General features: G+C 28.3%; 1 protein-coding gene across 2 annotated transcripts in view; it reads left to right on the plus strand.

Annotated features, from left to right (window-relative positions):
- The window catches only part of LOC116846141 (N-alpha-acetyltransferase 80), a 91,429-nt gene that overhangs the window by 38,678 nt on the left and 43,806 nt on the right, over positions 1 to 8,945 (plus strand). For both annotated transcript variants that reach the window (XM_032819623.1, XM_032819622.1), the window contains exon 2: positions 3,632 to 3,881. The gene's annotated coding sequence lies outside the window, so the exon portion shown is untranslated. The remainder of the gene's footprint in view (positions 1 to 3,631; positions 3,882 to 8,945) is intronic.

Consider the following 8,945-nt stretch of genomic DNA (forward strand, 5'->3'; position numbering starts at 1 on the left):
CATAGGATGGCGTCGCCAAGGTCAGAACAAGGTCAACTTTGCTTTTTTAAATAGAAATACATATTTTTTATTACGGCATTTTGTTCAACGTAAAAACGCAAATAACTTTTGCTTGAAAAAATTTTTTATACGACCTCTATTTTCTAAGATATTTACGTAAATTTCTACAAGATTATTGGTTTCAATAATTTTTTACTTGAATTCTGTCAACTTTACCGGAAAACATGAAGAGATAAAAATTGTATATTTTGTTCTCATAGAGCTCTGAGAATTTTTTCAGAATTTTATATTAACTTTTTAGTACTTCATTTTCTTACATTTTCTTGAAGTACTAAAAAGTTAACACAAAATTCTGAAAAAATTCTCAGAGTTCTATGAGAACAAAATATACAATTTTTATCTCTTCATATTTTCCGCTATACTTCATATTTTCCGGTATACTTCATACGTTCGACCGTCACTATTGAACGGTAGCGCAGTAGGTAAGACGTTGGCTTCGTACGCAGTAGGTTGCATGTTCAAATCTCGTCTCGCGCATTTCTTTTTAATTAAAAATTTGTTCTTATCTGTAATTATTTATATTATTATAGATATACAAGAAAAAGATTACTTATTTGATTATATTAATATTTTTTTGTAAACAAAATTTTTAAATAATTATTGTAATAATTTGAAAAATCTGTATAAAGAAATATTATCTTTATAAATTTTATTTTAATTTAATGTTATTAATTTTTATTACTTTTTGATTGTAATGAAATTTTATAAATTAGTAAATAATAAATATTCATGTATAGAATAATTATTATTACCGCCGTTGTCGTCGTCATCGTTGTAGTTATTTATATGAACACAAATAAAAATGCAATAAAAACGTGAGTGATCACGAGCGACATGACGAAAAATTTTCTAATAATTTTCTCAAACAATACAAAATCGTTAGAGTGACATGTCGGCACAAGCTTCACAATCTTTGTTTATCATTGCGTGATTGATAAGGAAAAAAAGAAAATAAGATAACAAATAAGAGAACAAATTATCTACTAATTTGTAAATTTAAATTTGTAAAATTTTTTTACAATCCAAAAGTAATAAAAATTAATAACATTAAATTAAAATGAAATTTATAAGGATAATAATATTTCTTTGTACAGATTTTTCAAATTATTACAATAATTAAACATTTTTAAATTTTATTTACAAAAAATATATCAATATAATTAAATAAATAATCTTTTTCGTGTACATCTATAATAATATAAATAATTACAGATAAGAACAAAATTTTAATTAAAAAATAATGCACGAGACGAGATTTAAACATGCAATCTATTGCGTACGAAGCCAACGTCTTATCTACTGCGTTACCGCTGCTGCTGTTCAATGAATTGTACCGCGATCGACTAGAGTCGTTCTTTAAAAATCGATTTATTTGAAACTATGGCCCATTGGCTGAAACGGCCGGCCACGTGTCGTCTTTTTTTCGCCCAAGAATAGCCTGTAAAAAGCGCATCAAAATCCCCGGAGCAGTCACCTGGCGTTCCCCTTGTCAGTGGCAATTTACTATTCTTATTCCGCTAAATCTTTTACTAATTATCAGGATGATATTACGAGTGTTGTACAATTGAAAAAATTTGATTTAATGTTTTTTAGGTCTTAAAGATACAAAATACATTGAAAAGTATTGATATAGATTTAACTCGAAAGATGCAGGTGTGTGTGTGTGTGTATGTGGTGTGTGTGTGTGTGTGTGTGTGTGTGTGTGCGTGTACTAAAGTAGGCTTTATTTTGAAAAATTTTTAATCTAACAAAATATAGTGCTTAAGAAATAATAAAAAAAAGTTACCTTGTATACTCTCGAATCTTTTAATATTTATAATTATATATAAATACCATGGGCAATATTTATAAATATCAGGGTTAGGTAGTAACTTTTAAAAAAGTTAAAAGTTAAGTTAGAAGTTAAAAAGTTAGTAACTTTTAACTCAACTTAGTTAAGCTTAAATAAATTACTTTTAATTTAAACTTAGTTAATTTTTACGCATTAACTTTAACTTTTTTTACTCTTCAGTTAAGTTAATTTATTTCATCAATATTAAAGTTGCGTTTCGCAACTTTAAAATTAAAAAATTAAAAAAAATAAATTTAAAAATTATCGGCACTTTTACAGACAGGTATATATAAGAGCAGTATTCATAACCGAATATTATACTTATGATCTTTTTAAATTTATTTTTAGATACTGAACTGATCGCTTTATTGGCTACGAAACATCTGAAAATGAACTTGAAATAATTTTTAATAAAAGATCTGACTATGTCTGTGTGGTCCGATTCACGCTTACAGCATGCTTATAGCATTATAGCTTATAGCATTATAAGTATTATTCTACCTTTGTTGTTCATTACATGCCAAAGAAAGATAGAATGAAGCTTCCAGGGCGTCGATTGTGTACCTTAAGACGGAGTGAAAATAACAAAAGTGAGCAAATTTACTAGAATTTATAACTTCATTGGTCAATGTCTAGTTAATTTGCTCACTTTTGTAATTTTCACTCCGTTTCGAGATACACAATCGACCCCCAACACTGTAATGCGTTGTCTATAATGGTAGTAGGAGTACTAATAAGAAATAATCAGTAAGCAAATTAATCAATTCCGTTCTCACGATTCAAGAATAATCGATTGTAATTGTTCTATTGACTTACTACTTATTTCTTACTATAACTCCTACTGCCATTGTAGATGACGCATAAGACTTAATCTACAATAGGTAAGCTGTAAGCCGTAAGAAATTGATGAATCATAATTGATTATTCTTCTATAAGTCAACTGTGATTAGTCAATTTTTTACAACTTAAAGCTTAATACACCTATTATAGATCGGGATATAAAGCTAGTGGCACATAGAAAAACTTAAGACGTAAGCAGTAAGGAAATTAACCAATCACAACCAACTATTCTCTTTACGATCGAAAAATAATTAACTGCGATTGGTCAATTTGCTTAATATACTTTCATTATTTCACATAAATTTAAGCTAAATTTAAAGACTAATTATGAAAAAAATACATATATAATTTTAGATAATTAAGTTTTCCGTAAGTAATTTCTAACTTTTTTTTAACTTTTTAACATTTAACTGAGTTGGTATTTTATTTGAGTAATTTTTAACATGAACTCAATTATTTTATAGCGAACTAATTTTTAACTTAACTCAGTTAAAAACCAAAAGTAACTTACCCTTTGATAAATACATACACGTATGATACGTATAAAAATAGAGATACATATAGAGATACGTATAGAGACTGTAATGTCAGCTGAATTCAAAGTGCGTTCCATTTCATACATATGTGCGCATTTATCTATAATCGCATTACATATATTATAGATAAATGCGCATATATGCGTGAAACAGAATGTACCTATAGTGAAATGCACGCACACCTAATGAATACTCAAATTTTTTTTCTTGAAAACAAAGGATCGTATAAAAACATTTTATTTTTATATTTTTCAACATTTTATTTTTATTTTTCATGTAGAGTCGTCTTTTTTCTGATTATACCACCAATTATGGAATATCCACTATATACTTATATATGTATTGTTATGTTTGACAAATTTAGGAAGCAGTTATATGAAAACGAAAACAGTCCGATCATAGATGCCCGAATGACATGCCAGACCGCAGTAGATCGCGATATATAGTTATTCGACGTAATACGGTGGGGATAAAATCGACCGAAATATCGTTCTTGTGTGTTCTGGGGCGGAAGACGATGACATCGCTGGGCCATTCTCACTGCTTCAAGTGTCGTGTTGAGTTTGTCTACGAATGATCTCTTCATTGTTAACACATTAAGAAAGAAAGAAAAGGTAAGCGCATTTATTCACTTTATTACTATCATTCGTCTTATATATATAACGACGCGTTTTACGGTTATCTTTTAATTGCATTCAGTCGTACCTGCGCAATGTAATGCTAGTTTGATAAGGATTTGTTCCATTGCAGACATGTATAAAATTTTTAGTTATGTTTGACATATACACGTTCTTTCTTTCAGAAAAATTTCACAGAAATTTATGTCATATTAGATGCACAGAATTATAAATGTTTTTACGCAGTAAATATACGTGAGAAAATAAACTGGAGCATTGTGAGAAAACGATAGAAAAATATAAATATTGTGCAATGCTTCATTGTGTAATTCGTTCTCGCTCCTACATTCACTATGTAGAAGCATTTGTAAGTATGTGCAGCTATTATAACATACATTTTGTAGAAAAGAGTCAATATTCTATAAGTAAACTTCTTGAGTATATGGAGCTTAGTATAAATATATACACATGAGTATATGTGCACACACACACATGCACACACACGCATGCGTGTGCACGCATATAGGGTGTCTGACGCAAGATACGTCATGTACAGGTAGATTAAGTTAAACTAAACAAATAATTTTTCTGCCACTTTTCAAACTACGTAAAATTTTAAGTTATTAATTTAAGAAAATTCGTGAATGATTACGCATTATATACGGTAGATAAACTATGGTGGCCTGCCGTGTGCTTGTATTCTAAAACTGAACAAAAAAGTCTCTATTCTCTGATAGAAATAATTTATTGAAAATATAATGAACTTTTATTGAAATGTTTTTAAAAGGCATTCACAATTGGCTTAATTTCATTAAAATTTTATTAATATTTCAGCAATATTTCAGTACAAATTTTAAAAAATTCAATGAAAAATCATTATTAATAGGTTGAGGAAAGTATAATGAGATATAATTATGTATTTAGTGTTTTCAACACTAATAATATATATTTTTTTGTTAAATTCCAAAGATTTATTCATTAATATGGTTCAGATAATTGATAATGATTATTTTGTCCAAACAAAAAAAAATCTGGCATTTCATATTTTATATCGTTTCACTTATTCATGAGACTCGCGTGGTTTCGATCCCGTGTCAGGCAGTCATTTTTAAATAACCATGCTTGTTCAATGCTTAACTTCAATGATATTGTACGGGAACTGGTGATACCGGTGTAACGATATCTTGATGTATTATATTTACAATATATTATATCGTTCAAAAAATGTAATGATATATTTGTAATGACATAAATGTTTCAAACGACGTAACAACAATCACAATGCGATTAATATTGACACATAATATATTAATATTGTATAAGTAATCAAACTTATACAATATTACAAACTTACAACGTGTTCAAAAGAGAGAGAAAATATTCCTTCTTTTTCTCTCGCAATATTTTGACAGAGTAAGGCTATAGCTAGACTCTTTTTACAAGAATTCTAGTTTTACAATATCGTGATAACGATCCTTGTATATATTAAAATATCTACATTTTATGTACGAGAAATACCTAAAATATTATCTCATATTTGTATATAAAAATATTGTACAATTGAAATGCAAACATAAGGCTTACGTTATTTAGGGGACATTACAAATTTGAATTGATTATATTATATTTCGCATTTTTATATATTATATTACAATTTACAATTTTTAGTGACAAATGTAGTGAAGGAATCAAGATTAAATACAGTACAGTAATATTCAGTGATAATTTAATTCAATTTCCCTTATTCTTAATATTTATTACACTACTTGTACAGAATAATTTTTTGAAAAATCAGCAAATTGTAGCAAATTGTATCCTTTAATGCAAGTCATCATTTATTCAATACAACTCAATATATATTAACAATTTTTTGCGAAAATCTATAAAATATTGCAAGAGTTTTCAATAATTTTTCAAACAATTTAGATACATACTTTATCAAGTTTTCATGAAGAATTAACATAATTTTCATTAATATTTAATTATTTTGATTATACTGAATACTAAAAACTTTTATATGTTACTTTTAAACAATATTCATTATCTTATATTCACAAGGGGAACACCAGGTGACTGCTCCGGGGATTTTAATGCGCTTTTTACAGGCTTGTTCTTGGGCGAAAAAAAAACGAAACGTGTCCGGTCGTTTCAGCCAATGGGCCATACTTTCGAAGAAATCGATTTTTAAAAATGACTCTAGTCGGTCGCGGTACACTTGATATGTTCGACCGTCACTATTAAACAACAGCAGCGGTAACGCAGTAGGTAAGACGTTGGCTTCGTACGCAATAGGTTGCGTGCTCAAATCTCGTCTCGTGCATTTTTTTTATTAAAAATTTGTTCTTATTTATAACTATTTATATTACTGTAGATATACACGAAAAAGATTATTTATTTAATTATATTGATATATTTTTTGTAAATAAAATTTAAAAATTTTTAAATAATTATTGTAATAATTTGAAAAATCTGTATAAAGAAATATTATTATCTTTATAAATCTCATTTTAATTTAATGTTATTAATTTTTATTACTTCTTGATTGTAATAAGTTTATAAATTTTCAAATTAATAGATAATTTGTTCTCTTATTTGTTATCTTATTTTTCTTTTTTTTCCTTATCAATTACGTAATGATAAACAAAGATTGTGAAGCTTGTGCCGACATGTCACTCTAACGATTTTGTATTATTTGAGAAAATTATTAGAAAATTTTTCGTCATGTCGCTTGTGATCACTCACGTTTTTATTGAATTTTTATGTGTTTATATGAATAACTACAACGATGACGACGACAACGACGGTAATAATAATTATTCCATACATGAATATTTAATTATTTACTAATTTATAAAATTTCATTACAATCAAAAAGTAATAAAAATTAATAACATTAAATTAAAATAAAATTTATAAAGATAATACTATTTCTTTATTCAGATTTTTAAAATTATTACAATAATTATTTAAAAATTTTTAAATTTCATTTACAAAAAAAATATATCAATATAATTAAATAAATAACCTTTTTCGTGTATATCTGCAATAATATGAATAATTACAGATAAAAACAAATTTTTAATAAAAAAATGCACGAGACGAAATTTGAACATGCAACTTACTGTGTACGAAGCCAATGTCTAACTTATTGCGCTACCGCTGCTGTTGTTCAACAGTGATGATCGAACGTATCAAGTATGCCGCGGTCGACTAGAGTCATTTTTAAAAATCGATTTTTTTGAAACTATGGCCCATTGACTGAAACGGCCGGACACGTGTCGTTTTTTTTTCGCTCAAGAAGCCTGTAAAAAGCGCATCAAAATCTCCAGAACAGTCACCTGGTGTTTCCCTTGTCAGTGAGAAATGATTGGTCAAGAAGATAACTATTAAACGTCAATGTCGTTTATGGTTGAATTTAATATACACTTAAATTAATTTTTTTTTAATTAGACGACAGTTTAGTTGTATTGACTTTAAAAAGTTTTTCCACAAATTTATAACTTGTGTCATAATATTAAACAGTTTAAGATGAATAATATACAATATAATAGTTAAATATGATAGGTCGAAAAGAAACGGATATTAAACGTCTACATTGTAAAAACAAGTTTGTTATATTAATACATATTACATCTATAATCACTTGTAATCACCTGTAATCACTTTTGACACGCTTACAGGTGTAAATATGTAACACACAAGAAAGTGTGTAGATTTGCAAGAAACGTGTAGGTATAACACACGAAAAATATGTTCTATAGATACGTATGATTCGTGTTATGCTAGATGAATGCATATACGTGTACGACTTATGCATATAAGAGATATGTTCTGTAGCTTCTTTGCAAAATATAGATTCAGTAGAAAACTTCCGCACTCTTCTTAAATTTTACTATCAATGAGAATTTTATTAATCATTTATAGTACATTATTCGTGCCATTTCATGAGATATATATAGATTGCTATAGCGAAAAAGAAAGATAAATGAGTAATCTTTAATCATTTTACTCTAATTAAACTTTTTACTATTGAAAAGGTTTCATGTGAAATTACGCATGTATAGGCGAATAATTGATGTAGTATATGTAAATAAACATTTTTAGGAGAGAGAGGAAAAAGAAAGAGGTAGAACTACATATTACATATAAAATGTTTTAAGTGTATTATATTAAAGTGTATTATATTTAAGTTTATATCTTATAATTGTAATTAAATATTTTGTTTTTATCTAACAGCAAATCTTTACATTATTCTTCATATCACATACACACACACACACACACACAAACACGCACGCACGCACGCACGCACGCACGCACGCACGCACGTACATACACTAACACAAGTCACCAGCAAGCTCACTCGCCCGCCCGCCCGGACGGCGCCCTCGCGGTGTGTGCGTATGTTCCTATTATATTTGAAGTTTTATAAATAAAAAAATAATAAAAATAAAAAAAGTGCCTGTCCCTAGTCGTGTAACTGGGGGCCTACGCCCCCCAGACCCTCCGCACCGCGGTTGGTAAGTTTTTTATAAGAAATTCTCACTCTTTGGGTGCTTACGATAACGAGAGTAGAGCGAGTGAGATCTGGATCCGAGAGAATAGTATAATCTCCTATCTATAACTGTAATGTTCTATGGTCTGTTCTTGCTCCTGCTCTTGCAGTCTCATGAACACAGGAGCAGACCAGGGCTCTTATTTTTGAAATAGTTGCGTATACGTAAGTTTTACTGCGCAAGTTTAATCATATCATAAAATAGCTGCGCAGTAAAACGTATAAGCAACTATTTCAAGAATAAGGACCCAAGAGTTCGTCTCATGAACAACAAAGGATAATGTATCATACTTAAAATGTATTAATATTTTATCTTAAATTTATACTTAGATGTGAGTTTTTCAGCTAAATCAAGATTATATATAATATGTTACGTATTTCATACAGTTCAATTAAAATAAATTAATCAAGCTCTTTGTAATCTTTGATAATTGCAATTTGATCATCTGACGTGAGACAAGTTTCAAGTAATAACTATTAATACAGGTTCTTGTTTAAGGTCTATT

Source organism: Odontomachus brunneus, unplaced genomic scaffold, assembly GCF_010583005.1.
Source record: "Odontomachus brunneus isolate Ranch 3 - 2012 unplaced genomic scaffold, Obru_v1 Obru_scaffold_061, whole genome shotgun sequence".
In the NCBI taxonomy this organism is placed as follows: Eukaryota; Metazoa; Arthropoda; class Insecta; order Hymenoptera; family Formicidae; genus Odontomachus; species Odontomachus brunneus.